General features: G+C 38.3%; 1 non-coding gene across 1 annotated transcript; it reads right to left on the reverse strand.

Annotated features, from left to right (window-relative positions):
- Positions 1 to 4,402: 4,402 nt before the first annotated feature.
- Positions 4,403 to 4,508, reverse strand: LOC124896422. Its single transcript, XR_007052785.1, has one exon. It is a non-coding gene; the product is annotated as a small nucleolar RNA R71 (small nucleolar RNA).
- Between the last annotated feature and the right edge of the window lie 20,165 nt (positions 4,509 to 24,673).

Below are 24,673 nucleotides of genomic sequence, written 5' to 3' on the forward strand. Positions count from 1 at the left end.
CCCGATTTTCATCATTATTTTCTTGCCCATTTATGCTATTTTACACCTAGGAGCTCAAGAAAATTATGGAAAATCATTGATTGGATCTAGGTATGTGTAAAGGATGATGAATGACAATTTCTTATTAATTTTTTTTTTTTGTAATTTCTTAGCCAAATTCCTCCATTTAATTCTTATTTTTTTTTCTTTTTTTTCCATTATAATTTGAGGCTGATTTGATTCCTGATTTACACTCCATTTGTGTTCAACTTTTGAGCACACATTTCTCGTCCTTCAAGGGATCTCATGACAAATTGAATTTTGAATTATATTAGCAGGCCTCACCAGCCCATTATTGACCCAATTTTGGGTCCAGAGCTTTATATAGCAATTTGGGTATAGTCTTACTCCTATTAACATATAGATTAATATTTTGATAGTGTAATATCACTTTTGAGATCATGGAGCAAAAGTGAGTGACTTGTGGATGGTTTAAGATTGTGGTTCAACATCGAGGCATACTTTGGTCTACATTTTTTCTACAAGATTTTGTACTGTGTGTTTTCATAATAGGTAGGGATTATAGGATGAGACTATGACTATGATATCCCGACTTAACCTATTTATGAAATTTGCGATAGAAATATGACCCAAACCTTAGACTAGAATACTTGTTATGGCCTTAGGATCCTATCACCCTTGACTATAGACATGATAACCAATAGATTGATTTTAATGATCCTTGTCTATTCATATTGTATATATTCTCTTTGTCCTTGTACTACTACTAAATATTCTTCTGCACTCTTTATTTAAATATTTTCTAGTGATATACAATATTGTACTTTAGTTTTTGAACATTATTAGGATAGATAGTTTACCCTTGTAGTTCCATTAGGAATATTATTATATTTAGTTTCTTGGATAGTTGCATCTAGTGATATTTTTGCCTTACATGATATTTATGCTTGCATTATCTTTGGAGCTCAGTAGGCAAGTGCCTACTGAGTACTATGTGCTTGATACTCATACTATACTTCTGTAGCCCGCAGATAATAGTGAAAGTTCTCATTATTGATGTCTGCATTGTGCGGATCAGATATAGATAGAAGATTTAGGGTGAGATCTTGATGTTTAGGGTATTCCCTGCTCTTTCTTTTTTTTATTAGACTTGTCTCTATATTGTATCCTAGACGGTTTGTATCTCTAATTCTATTAGAAGATCTTATACTAATTTCACCAGTTCTTGGGGGTTATATTCTATTTTAGTATTTTATTTAGATTTAATTATTCTATTTTCTTTTAATTCTTTTGATAGTCTGTTACTAGTTGTTTTGGATTAGGGGTTGGCTTACCTACTGTTGGGTTATAGTAGGTGCCATCATGACCTGAGAAATTTAGAGCCACGTTTACTAATGTGGTTTTACAAGAGCTAATTGTCTCGTAGAGTCCTCCATATCGGTATGGAATCATCTATATCCTATCTTGGGGAGCTACAATGCATTCTAGGAAATTTTGTTTTTTGCTCCCTATCATGTGTCCATATTTCTATGAAACTCATAGTACTTTCTTTGACTCTATTCTTTCCAAGATGGATAACGTGAGTTTATTGAAAGATGTGGATGAGACTTTTTCATATGTTTCCAGAGTTTTAGTTCAGCGGAAGGTTCGGGAGTTAAACATTAATGTCGAAGATCTTCAACATCATCTTGAGAATTTAGGGATATACCGGGCTCTAGTAGAGTTTGTGACCACCTCAGATCTTCAAGATACAAATGCTAAGGATTTAGAGTATTTTATTAGATACCTTTTAGCCAGAGATGGTGTTAGATACATTGAGTAATTCTCAAATTAGAGTTGGGTTGGTCGGTGTTTATCAAGGTTCTATCTCTATATCAGAGTATAATATTGGGTTTCTCGAGTGGGCTAGACATACTCTTATATTATATCCTTTATAGAGCATGAGTTGGTGTGTATATTTGTCAAAGGATTTACTTTGTCATTCGTCTAGTGTCATAGCATTTAATAGCAGTTGGGTCATCTTTCCTACAGTTCGTTGATCACGTGAGATAAAAGAGGGGGCATGTATTGATGCATATAGAGGGATAGTACGAGGCCATGCCATCATTACAGTGTTTTTGGTATTTTATCCAGGAGTATGGATCCTCCCAGTAGGGATCAACATCAATTGTAGCCTATTCGGTCCTTAGAGGTAGCACCTCAGATTATGGATGACTCTCCAATAGATCATAGTGGTCATAGTGGATAAAGTTCTAGTTAGACATTACGGAGTTCTTAGCCTACATTTTGGGGCCATGGTGGTCATTCTACGTCAGCAGGTGTAATGCATCATAGAGCTTAAGGGGCATATTTTCAAGGCCGAATACACTTTGAATTTGATAAATGCATTGCTTGTGAAGATATGTGTGAGACTTGGGTAGATTTGATTGTCCTAGATATGGTAGATTTTATTGTCATTTTGTGAAGCCCACCAACATACTATATGGGTCCAGTGTTACCCCCTGAACGGGCCCTAGTGCATAATAGTTGCACGAATCAGAGATATCATAAATGGCCAGGGATTCCCTTATATCCTCCGCCCTCCATTATACATATATACATTTATAGACTTGGGGGATTCCCTTGTACCTCAAAGCACACGGTCATCAAGACCACCCCTCATATCGGTAAACATGAGTTTTTAGTGTTTGTCCTTTGGACTCACACCTTCACGACTAGCTATCACAACCCCCAATATTGCCCAATTAAAACATTTAACACATAACCAAACCACCAATTCTGGGATTCATTTATTAAGAAATTATTAAGTGGTATTTTCATACCGACTATAGCTTGCAAGCAATATCATTAAGCCAAGACTTAGGGGATTTTCGTGTACCCCGCAGACTCCATTATCAAAGACCATGGGGAATTCCCGTGTACCCCATGAGGTTTTTATTATAAAAGTTACTTGGGGGATTCTCGTGTACCCCACAAGGTTTTCAAAACCATCCTTAACAATAAACATTTATGCCATGCATTAGTTTCAAGAAACAAACCAAACCAAGTAGTAATTCATAAATCAAAATCAATTATGCAAGTGGGTTGAGTTTTTACAAATTTCCCTACCAAAAAAATTAATTTGGGGATTCCATTGTACACCTATTTACATCCACCATTCCCATGCACCCCAATGCATTTACCAACCACCAATTTAAACACAATAGTTTCAGAAATATCATGAAAGAAACATTTAAAAAATTTATATTAAAAACCCTCAACCCATCGTTCAAAACCCAACATAAATATTCCATGAATAATAATTTAAATCACATGTTTTTACAAAATTGACAATGAGGGAATTTAACTTGCCTTAAACACCAAGAAGTATGAAGAGAAATCACCCTTGGAAGCCTCAATTGATTAATCTCTTGAAAAAACTAAGTGATATTGACCTTGAGGATTTGAGAGTATTTGAGAGTCTATTTGATGTGTTTATAAGGGCCAAGGATAACCTAAAGAGGTTATAGTATATTGGTTTCAAGTGGGGAAAAAGGGAAATATTCCGAATGCCCTTAACTTAAAGCTGGAAAAAATTCACCTTTGACTACGAGTCAACCATTGACTCATAACCACTTCTTATGACTCATCACCATAAGTCGCACCCAGAGAATTCTTACCAAGCACACAAGCTTCTATACTTACAACTCAACTAAGCAACTCATAATGAGACCCTACGACTCGTAAGTTCTAGCTGTAGTCAATATAGAACTTAAATGGGATAAATACTGGACTTTCTACGATTTTATCCCATGACTCGTAACATATCCCTACAGCTCTTAGTGATACATACGTACTCATAGCAGAATCAAGCCACAAACTTACATGATTTGGTTATGACTCTTCTTAATGACTCATCACAAGTCTTTATGACTCGTTCCCTCAAATCATATGCAGGATAGAAAATCAACACCACATACTGGTCACCCTACGACTAGGATCACCTGACATATCAAGACCTACTACAACTCCTGGGGTCAACTCATAACCAAGATAGTGATCTCAAATCTCAAGAAATTTTCAAGGGCCAAAATCTGGGGTATTTCATTTGCATCCCACCGACTGAGGAAAATGGGGTATTTCATGTCACGAGTGTAATGCTCCACATGTTACAAATGAAAGGTTTATTCGGGGATCAAGCACATGAAGATACTAACCTACATTTGAAAAACTTCATTGAGGTATGTAACCTAGTTGATATTCCCCATATTATCAAGAGTTTATTCAGTTAAGGATTTTTCCATTCTCATTGTCAAGGTAGGTGGCTTTGTGTTTGAGATATCTACCCATCGAGCTTATTACATCTTGGGTCAAACTTATGGAGGCCTTTTTGGATTGATATTTTTCCCCATCTAAAATGCTACAACTAAGAGATAAAATCACAAATGTTCATTAATTTAGTGGTGAGAACTTATATGAGGTGTGGTTATGCTTTAATGTTAAGTTGATGCAATGCCCTAACTATGTAGTCCTGAAAAAGATGCTCCTCCAAATCATTTATAGGCAATTGGACCAACTAAATAAGACGGTGGTGGATAATGCATCGAGAGGTTCTCTTGTGAAGTTGTCATATGGTATTGCGACAAAATTGAGAAAGTCACCAAGTAAAACTTGGGATGGCACACCCAAGACTCCAAAGTGGATATAGCATCTCCCTCCACATCTTAGGTCAACAAATAGCAATAAAAAAGGACAAAGAAATGGATGAAACTATAGCCAAGGTGATAACCCAATTGGATCTACTCACTAAGAATGTGATAGGAGCAGCTACAAAAGCTATCAATGTTGTTGCCTCTCAAGGTGCCAAAAGTTATGTTGAGGATGAAGCTAAGGCACCCGATGAAGAGATAAGTTTTTTGACAAATCATTTGAGGGGTTCCCTTCCCACCTACCTAAGATAAGTTAGGAACCAAAGGTGGAACGATTGAGACCAAGATCATGATTGGAGTAATAAAAAGGAGGATAGAGATTAAGATTTTAAGGACAAGGAGAGAGGTTATAATAGATATGTGCCTCCTCATGATCGTATCAAGGACAAGGAGTCAAGCTCTATGGACTCAAAAAAATTTAAAATCGAAGATGTGATTACTAGAATTTTGATGTGTGTTGAAGGTACCGATAAAATGGTAAAGGAGATGAAGAGCAACTTTTCTCAACTTAACCAAATGGTCATTTCACATTCGGCTTCTATCAAGAACTTAGAGATATAGGTGGGGTAAATTTTAACCTAACTCGATGCTAGAGCAAAAGAAGGCCTACCTAGTGACAAAGTGTCAAATATTGGACAAATGAATATGAAGAGAAAGTAGTAGAAACCTTGGTATGCATAGGGTTAAAGTTGAGGAAAAGTCCCTTGTTCATCAAATGAATATGAAGCGGAAGCGGTTCAAAAATGCCAAGTTATGGCACTTCAAAGTCTCTTAAAGAGGGTGATTAGGGATAACTGATAGTTGAAAAGAATGGTGATAAGGAGAAAACTCCTAAAGTGATTGATCGTGACAAGAAAATGAGGAATGAACCTCAAAGTGTTCCACTGCCCCTATAGAAAATTCCTCCCCCCTTCCCATAAATATTATAGAAGAAAGATGACGATGCCAATCTCAAAAAGTTTATTGTGGAGCTTAGCAACCATACAATCAATATTCCATTGTTGGAGTCTCTTTAAGAAATCCTGGGGTATGCTAAATTAATAAAGAACTTGATGTCGAATAATAGGCTTGTGGATGGTGAGACTGTTGAAGTAACCCATAGCTGTAGTGTTATCATAACTAATGCCATAGCAGAGAAAAAGGTAGATTCAGTGCATTCATAATCTCTTGTACTATCGGATCATACAAGTTTGAAAAGGCATTGTGTGGCCTCGAAGCGAGCATTAATTTGATTCTATATGTAGACTATCAAAAACTTGGGTTGGGTGCTCCAACACCCACTACCATAAGAAACCGATTGGAGTGTTATACAATGTATTAGTAAAGTTTGATCAATTCATCCTTTTGGTGGATTTTGTTGCTCTTAATTGTCATATCGATCATGAGATACTAATCATACTTGGGAGACCATTTTTAGTAACCGAAAGAGCTCTAGTTGATATACAGTATGGAAAAAATAAATTTTGGGGTGCATGATGATGAAGTATCTTTCCATGTGTGAAAAACTAATAAGCAACCAATAGAGCAACAAGTATTGTCTATGATTAATGTTGTGGATGAAGAAGTAGATCTTGGGTCACTGCAGCTCAAAAATCCAACTTGATGATTGATGGACATCATGCCACGATGCTAAATTTGGCGCTGGATAGGAGGCAACCCACCATGCCCATTAAATTAGTCGATATCTTTTAAATTTTGATTTTTAGAGTAGTTTTTATCTTATTTTTGATTAATACATAAAATTGTGTCACTCTGAAGGTGCATTTGAGGAATTGAAAGGTAATAGGTAAAATGAAATTAAACTGAGGATAGGATGACTGACAATAGAAGACATAAAACTAGTCTCAGGTTCGGCATTTGTGGTCACCAGATCGCGATCGCGAGCTTGAGACTAAGACTATCCATAATTGAGCCTTATGCCTCGTGATTGCGGTAAGACAATGGTGATTGCAATCCTCGTATGACCGTAATTATGATGGCTTGGCTTTAATTAAAGAAAAAGCTATTATAAAATGGGAACCGCCTTCCAAATAGGAATGATCAGATTCAATTCATCTCCCCAAATGTTCAAAAATGTATTACGCGGACCTCCCAGAAGGAACTTGCACCTTGAGCGGGGAATATATTTAGAGAATATACTTGAGAAGCTCCCAAACTTTCATGAGCGACTATTGGCCACTAGGTGGATATGTTTTACCCCTAACCTATATTGATCCAATAAAAATTATTTTAGGGAATTCTATGCAAATCACAGCATAATGAATATCTCTAAACTAGTTATGAGAATTTATGGCAAAAAAGTTTATTTTGGGGATGAATAGATCCATGAATTATATGGGTTGCTAAATGTTGACATGATAGGGTGTAAGGATAAGAGTTGTGTCCCAGGAATCTAGTTAGCTGCAAAATTATGCCAAGGAAAGGAAGTCACATGGGCCACCATAAAAATGAGGATAACCTAGAATGAGTTCACACTTAAGGCTTGGATCGGGTTGACTATAATTTGTAGCCAAGTTTCTCCATGAACCAACATGACTTATATTCCTATTATTCAAGTTCAAATAGTATCTTACTTCTTGGATAACATTTCCTTGAATGTTGGTCGATTTATGCTCTCAGACATCAGGCATTACAAAAAAAGAGGTGGCCCAATCCTCATGTTTCCATATTTGATCATGGAGTTGTGCAAAAGGTTCAATGTCAAGGAGTACCTAAGGGATAACTGGGTATCCCCAAAGACACCAATTTTCCCTTTGAATATTCATGGCAAGGATGCTCTTTCAAATGGCAAAAAAAGAAAGATCGACTTGGGTAAGTCGGTGAATGGGGATTTTGACCCTTGGCGGCCATCTATAGCTGGGCCATTTGAGGAGCTCTTGAGTGAGATGAGAGAAATCTAGGAGCTTGTGTCTAGGTTTTCCATATGAATGGAAGAGCCTTCTATTACTCGATATTTCTATGTTGCACAAACTAGCTAGACTAGAAGGAGCAGGGATCCACTATCTCCAGACTTAAGCGAGACTAATCTTCCTTGGTACGGACACATCGGCGGCTTTGATATTCTCATGACAAGATGAGAAAAAAGAAAAAATAAGAGAGAAAATTTTTTCACCCGTATGTGGAAAGGGGTGAAGGGCGGCCTATGGAAAGTCCTAAAGCCCAAAGATAGACTTTTTTTCCTAAGAGCAGATGCTGATGATGAGGTCCCAACTTCATGGACATTAGATATTTCCTGGGTTTTAGACTTTTTATACATCATATGACTCATGATACTAGTTGCATGGTGAGGGTATGGGTCAGGTAACCCAGTCATATATTATCCTGTATTGGGTGGTTGAGATTCTAGAATGGGTACGACTTAGGTGGGTATGAGTCGTAGGGTGGTGATGAGTCATAGGGTTGGGTTTTCCTTTACTTAATCTAAAACTTAGTAACTTAACTTGGATCTGAGTACAAGTGGCTCACCAAGAGTCATGACATAGGGTACGAGTGGTATAGTCCAACTCCTATGTTAGACAGTGTCAACCCCTCTTAGTTCTGCCTAAGGTATAGGTTAAGGGTACATTTCATATGCTAGTGTACGATTAGGTCTTGGTAGTCGTATATTGAATAGTGTTGGGGGTCCAAAGGATGCCTATGGTACGAGTGGTGGGTACCACTCGTATGATAGTGTACAGGTGGTATGGTGGAGTCGTACCCTCTTGCGAGGAATTAATACTGTTTAAGTTGGGGGTTATTCTGTACATTTTCTCTTATAACTCCTTAGGAACCCACAACTTAAAACACCTTTTTAGGGCTTCATTAACCTATTTTTAATCAATCAAACACTCTAAACTCTCTCAAAATCTTTCAAGGCTCTTGGGTTAAGCAAGGTTAAGGTTTCATCAATAGGAGCAAATTAGGGCTTACAAGGGAGATTTCTCTCAATATTTTTCTTAATCTAAGGCATGTTATTCCTACCTCATTGTTAGTTCCAACTAAAGATATATTTTATGAATTATGTTCAAGGCATAAATGTTATAAGGTTTTGGGTTTTGAAATACATGTTGGGGGTTTTGGTTACAATGGTTGGTTATGGTTTTCTTATATTTTTTACTTATGGTTTTCATATTATTTTGGTGGTTTGAACATTTGGTTGCATGGGAATGGTTAATTGGTACATGGTTTTGGCTTTGGAAATACTATGCCCCCAACTTGTTTGATAAAATATCTATGAGAATGTTTTTGGTTAAATTGTTGGACTTTCACTAAATTATGCATGGTATAACTTGGTAATGGAACCCTAAATGGTATAAATGGTTTAAATGGTTTGGAATGGTTAAATGGTAAGGTCTTGGTGGTTATGGTTGGTCTTGTTGAAAGCTTTGTGGGGTACAAGAAAATACCCCAAGAAAATTTAATAACAAACATCTTGTAGGGTATATGGGATTCCCCCAACTCAACCTAATAATATAATCTATGGGTACATGGTAATCCCTTCTTCTTAAAAAGACTGGCTAAGGACATTGCTTGCAAGCTATATTCGGTATAACGATACCACTACTTATAGCCTAGGTAAATAATAAATAGAATGTTGGTTTGGTTGTATGGTAATAGTTTTGATTGGGGAATAATGGCGGGGTGTGATATCTAATCATGTAGGTGTGAATCCAATGGATGAATACTTAAAACTCATGTTTTCTAACATGAGGATTGGTCATGGAGAGCATGTATGATATATATGGGGTATACAAGAATTCCCTAAGTATACTTGGACATCTGTATCATAGAGAGGAAAGAGTACTTGGGAATCCCCTACACCTATGGTATCTCTGGTTCGTATGGCAACATAGATCGAGGCCCATTCAGGGGTTACACTGGATCCATATAGCCTGTGGTTGTAATTCTAAGACGGTTAAGCTACACATACCCAGTTAATGGTTTTAAAGGCCTATGGTTGGGGGAATGTCCCAATCGGATAATGTTTTATTTTTGGTTAGAGGCTTTGTGGAACTACTATGGGTTGGAATAGGCGGTGTCGATATTGGTGTTAGCCTTTGTATTGGCATTGATATTAAGGTTGATATCATTTTACTGTATTTAAGGTTGTTCCATTATTTTTTATTATGGACTCATACTTGGTTATTATTTTGGTTTTTGTATTGGTTATTGGTTGGGTTATGGATGGTTGGACTCGCTTGGGTTGGTTATGGTTGTGGACCTATCCTACAGTCTTGATTGGTACAAGTACACTATCTTATTATATGTTCGAAATTCATCTGACACAGGGTATATATTTAGTGGTTAGGTTGGGTATGGGGGTGGTCCTCGGTCCTGGTTGGACTTGGGATGCCCATTACGACAAGGCCCCAGTTTGGTTCATTTCAAGTTGGTATCAGAGCTTTAGGATTTTAGAAAATATTTCTCTTCTTTGTGCTCTATTTTCCAGCTTAGAGTCTAAGGTCTTGGATTCTTTCTGATTTCTATTTGCTTGTCTTTTAGATCATGCCTTGATGATCTGATATGCACAAAAAATCTTCTATCCCAACTGGGGATAATGTTTATGGGATACGCTCTACTCAGGTGATCCATACTCAGTTTAGGGATCCAATCTCTAATGTTTCTGGAGTTCTACTAGTTCTTTCTAGTCCTCGTCAGGCAGATGTGATAAATGCAGAGTTTCATCAGTCGATTCATGTGATTGTTCAGTTGGTGGCTTCTCAGGTTGAGCATGGTACATCTAGTATTGCATCTTTTGAGGCCACATGGGTTGGCCAATTTATGAGGTTGAGTCCTCCAACTTTTATTGGTGTTAAAGTGGAGGAGGATCCTTAGGGTTTTTTTGAATGAAATGGAAAAGATCTTCAGGGTCATGCAACCCATGAAAGTGGAAGGGGTGAATTTTTCTACCTATAATCTAAAGGATGTGGCATACCCATGGTATGAGGAATGAGATCATGCAAGGGGTGATATTGAGTAGTCATCTCTGTGGGAAACTTTCTCCAATGCTTTTTTGGACTACTCTTTCATTGGGAATTGAGAGAAACAAAGGCGAAGGAATTTGTTAATCTAAAATAGGGGAAGATATCGGTCAAGGAATATGCCTTGAAATTCCATTAGTTATCATGGTATGCTCTAGAATTGGTGTCAGATATGAGGGCCAAGATGAGAAAGTTTACTTCAGGACTGTCTTGAGATTTGATCCATGACAGCAAGACTGCATTGCTGATCAAAGACATGGTATTTCTAGGTTGGTTGTTCATATGCAATGAGTGGAGGAGGAAAAAAAAGAAAGCATACCGAGATAGGTGAAAGGCAGGGTAAGAATTTTAGGTTCTCTGAGCAGGGTGGACAATAATAAAGTGGTTAAGATGGTGGTAAGTGGCCAAAGAAAAAGTGGGGAAGTTCTTATTCTTTCTCCATAACTAGTGCTCCTTACCCAAAATAATTGGGTAACAGACGTCAGTAGGGTGGAAATAAATTTAGGGCACAAGGTGCCCAGTCTCAGGCTAGTGGGGCTCAGTCGGCCTCCTCCTTGTAGGTTCTTTGGTAGATTGCATTAGAGTTTTTGTGATGATGGGAGGAACGGGTGTTTCAAATATGGACAGCCAGGACATATGCTCAAAAGTTGTCTGGTTGGTAAGGTTTCTTTGGGGGAGAATAAGGTTTTGGTTGCCTCTTTATCCACGCCTGCACCAAATAGTGCTGCTTCTGCATCTATTTTTGCTTCTGGTACCAACACAGGCCAAAATTGGTTATACGCTTTTGCTACCCAGTAAGAGTCTGAGGAATTACCTGATGTCGTGACTGGTATTTTACAATTCTTTTCTCATGACATGTATTATTTACTTGATCTGGGGTCCACTTTCTCTTATGTGAGCCCATTTATGGCTGTGTATTTAGGTTTTAATCCCGAGGTTGTTTTGGATCCTTTTTCTATTTCTACCTCGATGGGTGACTCTGTAGTTCCTAAGAGAGTCTATAGGAGGGTATGGGATTTGTTGGTAGTAAGGAGACTTTGGTGGATTTGTTCTAATTAGATATGGTGGATTTTGATGTCATTCAAGAGATAGATTGGTTACACTCGTGCTACATGTCCTTAGATTGTCAGACCTATAGGGTTGTCTTTAAGTTTCCTAGTGAACCAGTTATTGAATAGGTAGGTGGTTTCCCAGCTTCTAAGGGCAAGTTTATATCATATCTTAGGGATCAAAGGTTAATCTCTAAAGGGTGTCTCTATTATTTGGTCCGGGTTAAAGGTTCTAACTCGAAAGGTCCTTCTTTGCATTCAGTTCCGGTGGTAAATAGGTTTATTGAGTTTTTTTTGGATGATCTTCCTGATGTTCCTCTGGATAGAGAGATTGAGTTTACTATTGATTTGGTTTCGGACACTCCTCTAATATCTATTCCTCTTTATAAAATAGCTCCGTCTGAGTTGAGGAAACTTAAGGAGCAACTTAAGGATCTTTTGAATAAGGGTTTCATCCATCCTTGTATGCCCCCGTGGGGTGAACTGGTTTTATTCATGCGTAAGAAGGATGGTTCCCTTCTGATGTATATTGATTATCGACAGTTGAATAAGGTGAGGGTTAATAACAAGTATCCTCTTCCAAAGATAGATTACTTGTTTGATCAGTTGCAAGGTGCCAAATTCTTTTCTAAGATAGATCTTTGGTCTGGGTATCATCAGCTTAAGATTAGGGAGGTGGATATCCCTAAGACAACTTTTCATACTCGGTATGGGCACTTTGAGTTCTTGGTTATGTCATTTGGTTTAACCAATTCCTCGGTGGCATTTGTGGATTTGATGAATAGGCTATTTCTTTAGTTTTTGGATCTATTTTTCATTATGTTTGTTGATGACATTCTGGTATACTCTAACAGTGAGGTGGATCATGCTAATTACCTCTATATGGTGTTGCAGACCTTGAAAGAGCAGAAGTTGTATGCCAAAATTTCAAAATGTGAATTTTGGTTGAATGTTATCACCTTTTTGGGTCATATTATTTTTAGTGAGGGCATCATGGTGTATCCACAAAAGGTGGCGGTGGTTAAGAAGTGGCCTAGATCGACGACTCCAACCGACATTCAGAGCTTCTTAGGTTTGGCTGGGTACTATAGGAGGCTTGTGCAAAGTTTTTTTATGATAGCTTCCGCATTGACTAATTTGACTTAGAAGAAGGTAAAGTTCTCTTGGTCGGATGCTTGTGGGGGTAGTTTTGAGAAGCTGAAGGATAAGATAACTTTGGCTTCGGTTCTAACTTTGCCTAAAGGCAATAAGGGGTTTGTGGTTTAGTGTTATTTATCCCGAGTAGGACTTGGTTGCATTCTGATGCAGCATAGTAAGGTGATTGCCTATGCTTCTAGACAATTGAGGGTGTATGAGAGGAATAATCCTACTCATCACTTGGAGTTAGCGGTGGCGTTAGCGTTGAAAATCTAGTAACACTATTTGTATGGAGTGCATGTGGACATCTTTTTTATCATAAGAGTTTACGGTATGTGTTCACTCAGAAAGAGGTTAAACTTAGACAAAGGAGATAGATTGATCTTCTCAAGGACTATAACATGAATCTTCACTACTATCTAGGTAAAACTAATGTTATTGATGATGCTCTTAACAGGTTGTCCATGGGGAGTTTAGATCATGTGGATAAGGAGAGGCAGGATTTGGTGAAGGATATTCACCATTTTTTCTAATCTTGGAGTTCATTTTTGAACTTTGAGGATGGTGGTGTATTGGTAAAAGAAGTGGTTTGGTTGTCTCTCGATATAGATGCTTGATCCTGTCTTGATGAAAATCAAGGGTGCTGTAGGTAGGCAAAAGGTAATGGTATTTGATATCAGTGGTGATGGTACCTTATGGTACCAAATGAGGTTATGTGTTCCTGATGCGATAGTTTGTGGGAAAGGGTATTGGTTGAGGCATATAAATTGGGCTATGTTGTTCATCCCAGTTCCATGAAAATGTAATATGATCTCAAGGAGATGTATTGGTGGAATGGTATGAAGAAGGATATGGCTAATTTTGTGGCCAAGTGTTTAGTGTGTCAACAAGTGATAGTTGAGCACATGAGGCCTGGGGGCCTATATCAGGAGATTGAATTGTTGGAATAAAAATAGGAGATGATTAATATGGATTTTTTTACTGGTCTTACTCAGTCTCAGAACCAATTTGATTATGTTTAGGTCATCATGGATAAGATGACAAAGTCGTTTCACTTCTTGCCAGTAAGGACGAACTTTTCGGCAAAGGATTATGCGAGGTTATATCTTTATGAGGTTATGAAGCTGATGGGGTACCTGTTTTGATTATCTCTATTCATGGTACGCAGTTTTCATCTCACTTTTAGTTTTTATTTCAGAAGGGGTTAGGTACTAAGGTTAGTTTGAGTACTGCTTTCCACCTACAGATGGATGGGTAAGCAGAAAGGACTATTCAAACATTGGAAGATATACTTCGGGCATGTGCGATTGATTATGGTGGTAGTTGGGTTGAGCATCTACCTCTTGTAGAGTTTTCTTACAACAATAGCTACAATTCTAGCATTGGGATGACCCCTTTTAAGTCATTGTATGGTAGGAGGTTTAGATCTCCTATAGGGTGGTTTGATCTTGGTGAGGTGGATATGTTTGGCTCGGATTTGGTCTACCAAGCAATGGAGAAGGTAAAAGTGATTTGGGATAGGCTTAAGGCTGCCCAAAGTCACCAAAATTGCTATACAGATGTAAGGTATAGGGACTTAGAGTTTGATGTTAGGGATAGAGTGTTCCTAAAGGTGTCTCCCATGAAGGGAGTAATGCGGTTTTAGAAAAAGAGGAAGCTCAGTTCCCGGTGTGTTGGTCCTTATGTGGTTTTTAGGAGGGTTGGTAATATGGCATATAAAATAGAGTTGCATTCTAGTTTGAGCTCCATCCATGCAGTATTCTATGTCTCTATGTTGAGAAAGTATATAGGTGATCCTTCATTTGTTGTTCCTTTGGAAGGATTAGGTATCTCGAATTCTCTGTCTTATAAAGAGATCCCAATTTTAATCTTGGATCGGAAGGTTCGTCGGTTGTAGACCAAGGATGTAGCTTCGGTTAAGGTTCTATAGAAGAACCACAAGGTGGAAGAAGCTACTTGGGAAGCGAAAGAGGACATGAAGTCCAAGTATCTGCATTTGTTTTCTATTTTGGCATTCGTGCTAAAGGTATGTGTTCTTGATCACATCTTTGTTTTCTAACTTGGTTAAAAGAAGGTTAATTTCCTTGCATCTTTTTCTTCTAACTTAGTTAAAGGTTGGAATGGTTATGTTGGGGTATAATTCGTTCTTGTACTACCTTGTCCATCATTCGGGGATAAATGATCCTAGTGGGGGAGACTAAAACACCTTGGGTTTTGGTCCTTAGAAATTTCCTAGGTTTTAGACTTTCTGGACATCGTACGACTCACTATACTAGTCGTATGGTGAGGGTATGGGTCAGGTGACCCAGTCGTATATTGTCCAGTGTTGGGTGGTTGAGTTCTGAAATGGGTACGACTTGGGTAGGTATGAGTTGTATGGTGGCTAATGCATCGTAGGGTTAGGTTTTCCTTCACTTAATTTGAGACTTAGTAACTTAACTTGGATATGAGTAAGAATGGCTAACCATGATTCATGAGATAGGGTACAAGTGGTATAGTCTAACTCATATGTTGGACAGTGTCAACCCCTCTTTATTCTACCTAAGGTACGGGTTAAGGGTATGTGTCGTATGCTGGTGTACGATTGGGGCTTGGTGGTCGTATGTTGGATAGTGTTGCAGGTCCAGGACGGACACTGGAAACTCAAGTTTACCGATATGACCATTGGTGATGGCGACCATGTATGATACTTACGGGGTACATGGGAATCCCCTAAGTACACTTGTACATATGTATCATAGAGAGAGAAGGCTACTTAGAAATCCCTACTCCTATGGTATCTCCGGTTTGTGTGGCTATATACATCGGGGCACGTTCAGGGGGTTACACTGGACCCATATAGCCTATAGGTTGTTCTAGGACTTTTAAGCTACACATTCCTGGTTAATGGTTTTAAAGGCACGCTAAACCCGATTCCCTTTCCCAGCATGGTTATATATATATATATATATATATATATATATATTTGTGAATGCATATGATTGATTTACTTGGTTTTAAAGGTTGGCATTATTTTATATTTATCTTGAGTACTTGCTAGCATTCACTTGCTAACCCATCTTCGGGCAGTTGTTTCCCTACGCGATGCAGGAACTGACCATTCTTGTAATACCCTGAATTTTCTTTAAGTCGGGCGAAGAGTTAGAGCCATTTTAGTGAGACAGTGTACCACCTAGTACTTTAGCGCGTCGCGGAGCCAGCCAAAATGGCAATTGTCAAAATTCAATAAGCCTCTGCGATTCCACCGCATCACAGTGGCTTTCCAGTTCGCAACCAAGTTGGCAACGCGATTTCCATCACATCGCGCTAAGGCTAAGTTTCCCAATTGTCCAATATCTAGTAAGCTGGCGCGATTACAGCGCGTCGCGCCAGCATGTAAAATCGGGATTTTTCCAGTTCTGAATTTTAATTCCAAGGGAAAGATGGTCATTTTGCTACCCCTATTTATACTCTTTAACATGAGATTTCTCATTATTTCACCAAAATATACTAGTTTTCTCTCAATTTTCTTCAAGAACAACCATTGGGGTTCATAGCTCAAGACCCAAATCATCAAGATTCCTCCGTAAAACTTTTGAGAATCATATAACAAGGTATGCAGATGTTGATTCTTGGAATCCTTCCACCCAAGAAGTTCAAGAATCCTTTTATAAATTCAAAGATCTTATATTTATGGGTTTTCATGATTCATGTGAATTGAAATTGAAGTTCATGTTATTATTAAGTTTTAATTCATGATTTAGACTACCAATTTCAAGAGTTGTTTCTAGTATGTGATGAATTGTATGATGTTCATGATAGACCCTCTTCAAGTTGTATGATATTGATGTATTCATGATAATTAGGTATAGAATCTGCGGTATAACCAAAGCATGCTCCCCATATGTTTGATTGAATGCTTAAGTAAAGAGAATAGTGCCCTCTTTAGTATGTTAAGCATGAAATCCCCAATTATGTGATAACTAGTGCATGCCAATCGTTTGTTTAAATGGCTTAGTGAATGTATTATAATAAGTTGCATGCATTCTTATCCATGCGTATTCCGTATTGAACAACTATGAGGTATTAGTATGCATTCCCTATACATTTACATGTTTATGACATTCAAGTGATTGACGAGATATTGTATTGATTGTGTTGTGAATGAAAGTTCATTGTCATGATACTCAAGTGTTGTTCTATCTTATTTATTAATGCTATCGAGTCCTGGGGGTATTTATACCCAAAAATTTGGCTGCATGTCTAGAGCCGAGTCAGTATCAAGATAATTTTAGTCATACTATGATCACTAGAATTCAGCCAGTACAGAACTTAAGAAAATTCAGTAATCTGATTACTAGTTCAATTCAATTTCAGTATCAGTCTAATCCAACTCAGTATTTAGTTCTGATTTAGTAGTATTCAGTAGTATCCAGTATTCAGTTCAGACTTCAGTGAAACTCAGTAAGCTAACAAGAATTCAATAGCATTCCATCAGATAATGAAACTAAGTAAATTCAATCAGCTTAGTGAAGAAAGATGACGAGTAATAGATTCAGCTCAGTCTAGAACAGTCTAGGAATCAGTTCAGTGTATATTCAGTTAGGAGTAGGATTCAACACCTAGTGAGGGCAGGGATGACGACTTCCCCATTATTTTAGGCAGAGTCATTAATAACAATCCCTGCACTACAGAACTGTGTAGATAGCGCAGGATGGGAAGTCACCCATTATATTAGGCTTGGCTCCAACCAGGTGTTACCCATTATATTAGGCATGACATCCTGGGTTCAAAGAGAAGTGTCTTTACCCATGGCACGGTACTGACACCCTTCCAATTGGGGTTACAGGTTGGACCCCAAAGAAGATAGAAGGGGTAAGTCTCTTAGATAACTACCTCCCACAGTCTCAGTTTCAGATTCAATCTCAGTAATAGAATTCAGCTGAAGAGTCACCCGTTATTATAGGATTGACTACCTCTCAGAGATCACCAGTTATATAGGCTTGATCTCAGATTCAAACAATCATATTCATTATCAGTAGACCCAGAGGTCACCCGTTATATAGGGTTGATATCAGATTCAGTTTATCAAGTATCAGGCAACATTACCAGTAAACTCAGAGGTCACCTGTTATACGGTAAGACTCCGCAAAGTTCCCTTATAGTTTGAGCCTTGAGCGTGTCAAGTGAAGTGTAATTCCAGCCCTAAAAGATTGAGAAGAGACTTCCCAAGTGATTAGTGTTTTAATCTTGTTGAATTTTCCTGAAAAAGACTTTCTATAGTGTATAGAATTGAATTAGCTTTCCAAAAATACCAATTTCTTCCAAATCCGGCATCGGTGTGGGAAGTTATGTTCATTTTATCAAGAGTTGTTGAAACCGCCCAGGTGCAACAGACAGGTTAACGGACCATCAAGTGTGCGATGGACCGTCGCCCAGACTATCGTAACCAAGGGAGTAACTCCCTTTTCTGGCCCAAGTGTGGAGGCTAGGATGACGGACCGTCAAGACTACGACGGACCATCGCTAAGACCATCGCCGCTGAGGTAGTGTGGCATCATCTTGGATAACGTATGACAGATGATCGAACAGACCATCGACTTTATGACAGACGTTACAGTGAGACCACCACATCGAGGTAACGTGTTTTTTTTCTAACCGACGTGCAATGGACGGTCAGATAAACCGTCAGGCTAGCAGTGGACCATCGCTTCGACCGTCGCAGCCCCCATTTAGTATTTTAAGTCATTTTTAAAAGGGACTCTTTGGTGTTTCCACTCTTTTATCAAACAGATATATTCCAAATGAAGCAAATGACTTCATTCATCATCCAAAACACAAGAGAGCTAGGGTTTCTCCCTCAAGATCAAATCTAAACCCCTTCTCCAAGAAATCCAAGAACTCACCATAGATTCTACAAATTGAGTTGAGATTTAAGTTCCCCAAGTTCAAGGGTTATAAGAACCCTCTCTCAAAACTAAGAAGAAGAGTTTGAAACAAGCTTGTTCATCCAATTTCATAATCTAAGGTATGTGGGATTTTGAACAAGGGTAATCCTTTCACCTTTGTGCCCAAATGCTTATTTAAACTATAATTATTTGTAATCTATGAGATTTTATATGATATTGAATCAAGGTTTTTCACCCATTGTTATTGATGGCAATATCTTGATGTTTCCCATGAATTAAAAGTCAAATAGCATGATTTTGCATGTTTTCTTAAGAAATTGAAGCTGAGTTTATAACCTATGTTGTTACTCCTTGAGAATTTAAGAGTTTCAGTGTTCTAGAAATTGAACTATACGAGTATGTTGATATTTTGAGACAAATTGCTGTAACTTCTAGATTTCTATATGAATTATGAATCTATATGCTGTCTATTATGCATTATGATGAGTTTTAACTTGAGATTAAATTATGGGTCATTAAGCCCTACTTGAGACTTGCAATTTTATGAACAATTATGCTATAAGCACCCATGATTTGAATATTTTGAGATTATTGAGAAATGTTTTGACCTAATGGTCATAGAGTTTTGAAATTCACTCCACCACTTAAGATTATAGATTTGATTATTGGGTTTTTATGAACCGTGATATTATTTTGAAAGTGAATTTCCAAGAGATGAGCGAGATAAACTAAAGGGAGTAGTATTTAGCACCGAGTTGTTTAAGTTACCATAGTTTTGTACCCCAGAAATTCATGCCATTGTAGGTTTCAGATTTTATGCCTGAGGCCGAGATGATTGGGCCCGAGACCAAGATAAGTGATCACTGAGTTGAGGTTATACTCCTTGGAAAGAGTATGACTCCTCTCCCCAACATAAGGTTTCTTCCTTAGGAGGGCAAGACGTTGGACTCCATGTAGCTCGCATGATTTATGTCGATTAAGAGAACCTCCCTAAACTAAAGTATTTTCTATTAAGATAGAATATTTTCCTTAAAGCTTTGAGATAAGATATTTTCTAGAGTGAACGAATTGCTTTTGAGTATTTTTCGAAGAAGGAAGTAGTTTTCTCTACTAGTAGGAGTTGATCATCAGTTTTTAAACCAAATTCATATGATTTCAAGTTCCAAGTGTTTGATTTCAAAAGAGTTATAATTTCTTGAGCAATAAAGAAGTTTTACTCTCCATGAGATATATGCATGAGTTGAAAGTATTATTTAAAGCTTCCTTCATCCAATAAGTAATGAGAATAAGAGGAGAGCATAGATTTTAAAGCCAAAGTATAATGACTCGTGAGATTTGTGTTACATGCTTCATTCTACATGATTTATGAGCTTTACATTTTAGACTTATTCAAGCTATGTGAGTTATTCCTATTTGCATGCATGATTTTATTAAAGAGTATTGATATTGTTTCATGTAAATGCATATACCCCCCATATACTCAGTACATTCCCAAGTGCTGATCGACATATACGTCTATGTGCTACATTGTCTTATAATGTAGGTTCAGGTGCTCAGTCCTAGACTGGTCAGTGATTCTTGAGTACCTTTATCTATATTTCTACAGTGGTGCGTCCTCATAGTTCGAGGACCTATCTTCAGACATTTCAGTATTTGAGTGCTTATGTTATTACTTTCAGTTCATTTTAAGTTAGTTAGGGACCTATCCCAATGACTCTCGAGTTCATGGAGTAGTAGAGGCTTTGTCAGACTAGTTATCAGACTATGGTTGTGTTGAGATTTCCAGTATTGTGGTCGTTTGGACCGAGTATTACCTTCATATTTCTTTTCATTTAATTTGACAGTGCTAATGTTTTGTATCTTTCTTCTTGAATATGTTATTATGAGAAGTGATAGGCTCAAAGGGTTAGCTTGGGGCTACTTATAGCCCTTAGCACCGTGTGACATCTCGGGAGGTGATTTTAGGTCGTTACAAACTTGGTATCAGAGCCTAAGGTTTTAAAGAAGTCCTAGGGAGTCTGACAAGCCGCGTTGAGTAAAGTCTTGATCATCGGTGTGTAGCGCACCACATCTATGAGCAAGAGGCTACAAGACATTTTAGGAAAAAGTTGTTTCTTTCTTTCTGATTCCATCATGCCTGCAGTTATCCCTCTTATCTAAAAATTTATGCTCTCCTACTTCAGAAAATGCCTCTCCGAAGAGCGAATGCCCACAGAAATGATGATGAGCAACCCCCATATATTGATTCTTTGAATGAGACTATGTCTAATGCTGAGTTTCGAGCGGCCTTTTAGGCTTAGCCCAAGCAGTTACCACTAATTTTCGTGCCAATAATTAGTTTACAGTTGTAAATTAGCAGGGAGATGATATAGCTGCTTCTAGGATCCGTGATTTCATGTGGTGGAATCTACAGAGTTTTATGGGTTCAAGGTAGGTGAGGACCCATAGTTGTATCTTGAAGAGGTGAAAAAGATCATACAGGTGATGTATGTTTCTAAGGAAGAAAGTGTTGAGTTGGCGTCTTACAGGTTGAAGGACATATCTTATGACTGGGTTGTATCATGGAGAAAGGGTAGAGGTAAGGATGCTGCTCCTATGACTTGGCAGGTGTTCTAAGATGCATTCTTGGACAAGTTCTTTTCACTTGAGATGAGGTAAAAAAAGATTGAGGAGTTTATGAACTTGAGGCAGGGCTCCATGACTGTTATGAAGTACTGCTTGAAGTTTAACCAGTTGGCCAAGTATGCCCCTGATTTGATTTCTGACACCCAAGCTAGTATGAGCAAGTTTGTGAAAGGTGTTTCTAGTTTGGTGTTGAAAGAGTGTAGGACTGCAATGCTGCATAGGGATATGGATCTGTCTAGGTTGATGATACATGCACAACAGATAGAGGCGGATAAGATTAGAGAGAGAGATAGAGTGAGGGATAACAAGAGGACTAGATCTGAGTAGCATGAGTATAGTCAGCTTAGGTTCCACAGAGGAAACTGTCCTCAGTTTTAGCGATGTTCGCCTATGTGGAAACTGTCCTCAGTTTTAGCGATGTTCGCCTATTCCAGCTCCTTCATCAGCTAGTGCTCCCACGCCTAGAGACAGGCAGGAGCAAGGGAGCAGGTCTTTTATGTCTAGGTCACAGAACAGTATTGGTAACAGGCCCCATTATACTCTTTGTTCTAAGTGTGGTGGGATCATCTCGGTGAGTGTTTCGTAGTTTTGAGGGGTTGTTTTTATCGTGGTAAGCAGAGCCACAAACTTGGAGATTATCTGCATGCTAGGCAGGGGACCATAGATGCCCGACCTTAGGCACAGACTACTAGTACACCAGCTCATGTCCCTCGTCCCACCCCTGTTCAGGGCGTTTCATCTAGCACTGCTGGCGGTCAGTGCCAGAATAGATTCTATACCTTACCATCCCATCAGGAGTAGGAGAACTCTCCCAATGTTGTTACTAGTATGCTCCGCATCTTTTGTTTTGATATTTATGTGTTGTTGGACCCCGGGTCAAGTCTCTCCTATGTGACCCCACTTATGGCTGTGAATTTCAAAATGAGTCCCGAAAAGATTCCTGAGTCTTTCCTAGTCTCCACACCAGTAGGGGAGTTAGTTGTTGCTAAACAAGTGTGTAGATATTGTCCTATTACTATTCTTCATAGAGTCATACTTGCTGATTGATAGAGTTAGACATGGTGGATTTTGACCTTATTCTGGGTATGGATTGTCTTCAATCTTGTTAAGCATCTATAGAATGTCATAGCCGTGTGGTCAAGTTTCAGTTCCTTGGTGAGCCAATTTTTGAGTGGTCCAAGAGTTCGGTGTCTCCTAAGAGTTATTTTATCTCCTATCTTAAAGCCAAAAAGCTAATATCCAAGGATTGCATCTATCGCTTAGTTAGAGTCAAAGAAACTAAGTCCAAGGCTCCAACTATTCAGTCAGTCGATATTGTTTTTAAGTTTCTAGATATTTTTTTGGAAGATCTCCTAGGGGTACCTCCCGAGAGAGAGATAGAATTTGGGATTGACCTTTTTTCCGATGCTCGTCCCATTTCTATTCCGCCATACCATATGGCACCTGCTAAGCTTAAAGAGTTGAAAAAGAAACTCAAAGATCTTTTAGAAAAAGGTTTTATAAGGCCCAGTATTTCTCCTTAGGGCACACCTATTCTATTCGTGTGGAAGAAAGATTGTTCTTTCCGTATGTGCATTGACTATCGTCAGTTTAACAAGGTCACAGTAAAAAATAAGTATCCTCTTCCGAGAATTGATGACCTGTTTGATCAATTACAAGGTGCAAGTTATTTCTCCAAGATAGACCTTAGATCTATCTATCATCAACTTAAAGTGACAGAATATGGTATCCCAAAAACAGCCTTTCGAACCCGTTATGGTCACTTTGAGTTTCTAGTCATGTTTTTCAGGCTAACCAATGCCCCAACAGCTTTTGTAGACCTCATGAATCGAGTGTTCAAGCAATATCTTGATATGTTTGTCATAGTATTCATAGATGACATCCTTGTCTACTCCCGCAGTTAGCATGATTATGCAGATCACCTTAGAATTGTCTTGCAAACTCTTAAAGGTCACCAGTTGTTCGCCAAATTTATTAAGTGTGAATTTTGGCTAAGGGTTTTATCCTTTCTGGGTCATATTATTTCAGCCGAAGGTATTAGAGTTGATCCCCAAAAGATTGAAGCCATAAGAAATTGGCCTAGACCTATCTCTCCATCTGATATTAGAAGTTTCTTGGGTCTAAGGGGATACTACCGCTATTTTGTTGAAGGTTTCTCTTCTATTACGTCTTCCATGATCCGGTTGACCCAAAAGAATGTTAAGTTCCAGTGGTCAGATTTCTGTGAGAAAAGTTTTCAGGAGTTGAAGACTCGACTCACTTTAGCCCTTGTGTTGACTTTGCCAGATGGTACAGATAATTTTGTGGTGTATTATGATGCCTCTAGAATTTATTTGGTTTGTGTGTTAATGCAAAGAGGTAAGGTTATAGCCTATTCCTTGAGACAGTTAAAGTCGCATGAAAAGAATTACCCAACCCATGATCTTGAGTTAGCTGTTGTGGTCTTTGCTTTGAAAATCTAGAGACACTATCTTTATGGTGTTCATGTTGATGTGTTTACTGATTATAAGAGACTACATTATGTGTTTACTCAGAGGGATTTGAATCTTAGGAAGAGGAGGTGGTTAAAGTTGTTAAAAGACTATGATATAAGTGTGTTGTATCACCCGAGCAAGGCCAATATAGTAGAGGATACCCTTAGCAAATTGTCTATGGGTAGTGTTGCTCATGTAAAGGAAGGTAAGAAAGAGTTAGATCATGATTTGCATTGTCTGGATAGATTGGTTATTAGGTTGCTTGATTCATTTGAGGGAAGTACTTTGGTGCAAAGTAGTTCCGAATCCATTTTAGTTTCGGAAGTGAAGGAGAAGCAAGATAGAGATCCTAGTTTGATCAGACTGAAGGAGACAGTTAAGGACCAAAAGGTAGAGGTTTTCTCCTAAGGGGGAGATAGAGTTTTGAGATTTCAGGGTAGATTGTGCATTCCATGTGTTAATGATCTGAGGCAGAGGATTATAGATGAAGTGCATGGCGCGAGGTATTCTATTCATCCTAGCACTACCAAGATGTATCGCGACTTGTAGGAAATCTATTGGTGGAATGGTATCAAGAAGGATATAGCTGAGTTTGTAGCAAAGTATACAATATGCCAACAGGTTAAGGTAGATCACCAAAGACCTGGTGGTGTGATGCAAGAATTTGGTATATCCACTTGGAAGTGGGAGGTGGTGAATATGGACTTCGTGACCGGATTACTTATTTTGCGTCGTCATCATGATTCTATTTGGGTTGTTGTAGACAGGCTGACTAAGTCTATGCACTTCTTGCCTATGCATACATCTTATACAGCTGAAGATTATACTAGATTGTATATGCGGGAGTTAGTC

The sequence above is a fragment of the Capsicum annuum genome, chromosome 2 (assembly GCF_002878395.1).
Source record: "Capsicum annuum cultivar UCD-10X-F1 chromosome 2, UCD10Xv1.1, whole genome shotgun sequence".
NCBI classification, from domain to species: Eukaryota; Viridiplantae; Streptophyta; class Magnoliopsida; order Solanales; family Solanaceae; genus Capsicum; species Capsicum annuum.